At 43.3% G+C, this 3,981-nt stretch overlaps 1 pseudogene; it reads right to left on the bottom strand.

Annotated features, from left to right (window-relative positions):
- Nucleotides 1–1,391: 1,391 nt before the first annotated feature.
- Nucleotides 1,392–3,224, bottom strand: LOC141407491 (transcription initiation factor TFIID subunit 9-like; annotated as a pseudogene).
- Between the last annotated feature and the right edge of the window lie 757 nt (nt 3,225–3,981).

Below are 3,981 nucleotides of genomic sequence, written 5' to 3'. Positions count from 1 at the left end.
AAAATCAAAAGGTGAGGTCCTGCATGGACCAGAAGTTAGAGTTTATGCCGTAAAAAGATGACAGTGCCGATGTTTCTTTGGGCTCAGGCAGCCAAATGTCAGAGTTGTGGGCTCTTTTGCTAAACCAAGGAAACCAGGTCACTTATACACTGAAATAAATAATGATCTGGGTTGCAAGCTGTTTTCCATGACAACTGACTAGTATACAAGATTTTGAGTTCATGGTTACATTTCACAAATGATAACACTGCACTTGTGAAGTTCAGATGTTTCTACGGCTCATCTCTGGAGGTAGTTTTATGGTTGCAAGATGGGGAACAGGATGGTTATGAGTAAGGCTTTACACCAGGGCCTTTGCTCTGGTGCATGCTTTTGGCCTCATTTTACATCTGCGTCGATCTCCCTGGAGTTTCTTTTCACTAGCAATGGTTAATTATGAAGCTTTCAGGCTCTGGCTTTAGGCAGGATTTTATTAGCCAGTAAGAGTAGAAAATCGGCTTGTAAAAATGTAGGACTTCATAAAAAGTATAGAACACTACAGATCCTTAAAGAAAAGGTGATGAGGTCTATAATATAATGCCTGCACAAGAAAATTAGAATAAGAGTTGAGAGAAGGAGAGCTGAGACACTATGCTTCTGTGCTTGAAAGAGGGTGACCAAAAATGGAAAGGCCCCAGAGGTGGAGGGGTGTATGTGTGTGTGCACACATGTGTAATGTGGAAGAGATTTTAAGCACATTTGTTAAAGAGGAAGTCTTTAAAGAGGGCAACATGGTTTCGAATTGAGGCTCTACCAATTGCTAAAGCCTGTGACTTTAGGCAAATTAACCTTTCTGTGCCTCAGTTTCCTCATTTGAAAAATGGAGTTTACAATCATAGTAACCTACATCATAGAGTTCTGAAGATTAAATGAGCTAATGCATGAAACAAGACCTGACATACAATAAATACTAAATACGTGTTTGCTATTATTGTTATTGTTTGATGTTGAAGAAAAATGACTATTAGAGGGGGTGAAAGTAAAGACTTAGGAGAGGAGGAGTGATTTGGTTAAGTTTCCTTAGCCCCCATCCCCTGCCTCCTCCTGAGATGGGAAGGAAGCTTAGGGATGCTGAAAGATTGGACTTTGAAGGGTAGAAGTACGTGCTCTATAAATGTGTTTTTTTTAATTGATGAAGGACAACTTTATTATCTACACTTAAAGGCTGATGAAAAACCATTACTTATCCTATTAAAGAAAATCTAATATTTCAGTTGAAAATATAGTAACTATACTCATGAAATATTAATTAAGTTGTCTAAAACACAACTTGAAAGCATCTAGCATGCATGATTAATTTCAGTACAGTGAATTCAAAATCAAGTATACATGTTACATACATCAAAGCTAGATTACAAATTATCATCATCATCACCTTCTTCATGTTTTCTTTTCATTGGCGGTAGTTTGTGATGACACCATATTAGTGTAATAAGAATGTCTCTGGACCATTCGTGGCGGATTAACCAGAACATTCTGAATTGCTGATGTTACAGGAATTAATGCTTCACAGGGCAATGTGAAGCAGACATCTGCACTGTAAACCTTTGCCTTGTGAGGGACATTTGAGTCTTTACACAAACATGGTTTCAAGTCCTTGCCACAAACATGGTTTGTGGGGGTGGTATGCCCAGTGTGTGAGCACCTGGTGGGCTAGTAACTGACCCAACATTTAACCTGGGTGAGACAGAAATAATGCAGGGTGTTCACAGGAGAATAAAAACTCCAAACAGAAGTTTCCCTTGAGTAGGGGCTATGGGCTGATGAACCCCTGAAAAACAGGGTGTGGACCAAGCTAGCTAAGACCAACTAGACGCAGTGCACTGGATTTGACCTAGGTTTCACCTAGGACCTCATTATATGCTCATTAACACACTAAATCACACCCACCAGTGCAGTGACAGTTCTGGGAACACCCATATTGGTGTAAAAATGAGTGGCACCACAGTTCAAGAAATCTCCATCTTGTTCCAAGAATTTTCATCAATATTCCACCCCTTGGTTAAAGAAACCCCTATAGAGAGAAACCGCAAACCCCACTGTGTGATTCTCTTTAGTACACCCACAATCCCTGTTTTTAAGTGTGTACTTTTCCCCTTTGCAATAAATCTCCATACTTTCACCATTTTCCAACTCATCTTTGAATTCATTCTCAAGACGGTGTCAAGAGCGGGGTTCAGGGCCCACCGGCATTTGAGGACCTCCCCTGGCCCACTGATATCATGGGGACTGTTATTCTTCCCTCAGAAGTTGATGCCTTTTTCTCTAAAGACTTAAGCCTGTATGTATGAGACAGGAGTTTGACAGGACTGATTTCACAAGATAGAGGTCACAAAGACCCCTACTGATAAAACAGATGCAGTAAAGAGGGCGGCCCAAACCCACCAAAACCAAGAGGGCACCCCATGGGGAGCCACTCAGCGTTTCCTTTCCTGGTATACCAGGGTTGGAAAAACCACTCCAGGCAAATAACCTGGATAAAGATTGCAACGGAAATCCATTAGTGGATGACCTCTGGTCATCCTCACTTCTCATTGTAGGATAATTATAATGATTTAGCTGCTGAAAGACACTCCCCTGAGTGCCATGACAGTTTACAAATGCTATGGCAACCCGGGAAGTTATTGCCCTCTCTGGTCTAAAAGGAGGAGGAACCCTCAGTTCCAGAAAATCCCCAGGGCCTTCTTGTAAAACTCATGAATAATCCACCCTCTATTTAGCATATAATCAAGAAATAACCATAAAAATAGCCAACCTGCAACACTCCAGGCTGCTCTGCTTATGGAGTAGCCACCCCTTTATTCCTTTACTTTCTTAATTAAATTTGCTCTCATTTTACTCTAAGGGCCTGCTCTCAATTCCTTCCTACTCCAAGTCAGGTAGCCTCTGTGGCTGTACCCTAGTTTTGGGGTTTTCCCTGCAACATATAGTTTGGAGCTGTTAAGCAATATCTATTGGGTGGCAATCTAGGGCTTGAATAGGGCTTGATCAATGGTGAAGGGGTTTGATTTCTTTGCCTTGCAATATCTAATAAAAATCTCTTGGGGTGGAGAGGTATAAAAGCTGGTCGGCGCACACTGCATTGCAATTGCACATCAGTAGCTTTCTTAGCATGGCTTGAGTAAATTTTTGCATCATCTAGAACTGTGGTCACATAGGGGAAGGCAAACTCCAACATGTGATTTGTACCTCTTGGCTCATATTCTTTGATCTCCTGGATCCTCAGGACCTGCGCCACCCTCGGTGGATGCCTCAGGGCACATCTTCCACGTGTCCTGGGGAGAAGCCTTCTCACCAGGCGGTGATCAGACTTGTGGGGCTTTGCCACCTACATTAATGGATTCCAGTCGCGATCTTGATGCAAGTTCTTTGCTTGGTGTGGTTTTTCCAACCCTTGGTGTACCTTAAAACAGAAATGAGCGGCCCCACAAGGGGTACCCCCTGCCCGGAGCACTGGGCCCCCTGGTCTGCCCCATGGCCCATCCCCTTCTGGGGAGCAGATGTTCCTAAATAATCGTTGAATAAAGAATATTGAACTGAATGTGGCAATTACATGAGTTAGCAACATTTCTAAATAACTTTTTTTTCTCGGCTAAAGATGATTGTTTCTTAAACCACACATTTGTCCTGATAGTGTTTCAAGGCCTCATAAACCTAAAATAAAATTGACATCATAATCACGACACACTCAGCACGGATATGAGCGTTTGGAGAGCGCTTCAGCCTTCAGCACAGGCACGTGTGTTCTATTCACGGGTCCGTGCTCCTCGGAAGGGCTGATGGTTCCTGTAAATGTTTGTGTTCCCCGCGCCTTTCCTTCCTTCCCTTGTCTTTGGCGCCTGCGGTCATTGGGAGGCTTGGGAGAGGGAGTAGGAATGGCGAATCGGCGGGGCATGTCCTTCACGCCGCCCCGTAGCTCCGACTGCTGGCGCAGCGCGCGAC

This window comes from Macaca fascicularis, chromosome 8, assembly GCF_037993035.2.
Source record: "Macaca fascicularis isolate 582-1 chromosome 8, T2T-MFA8v1.1".
Classification (NCBI taxonomy): Eukaryota; Metazoa; Chordata; class Mammalia; order Primates; family Cercopithecidae; genus Macaca; species Macaca fascicularis.
The sequence above is the reverse complement of the archived record's forward strand: the minus strand, read 5'-3'. Positions and strand labels throughout refer to the sequence as shown.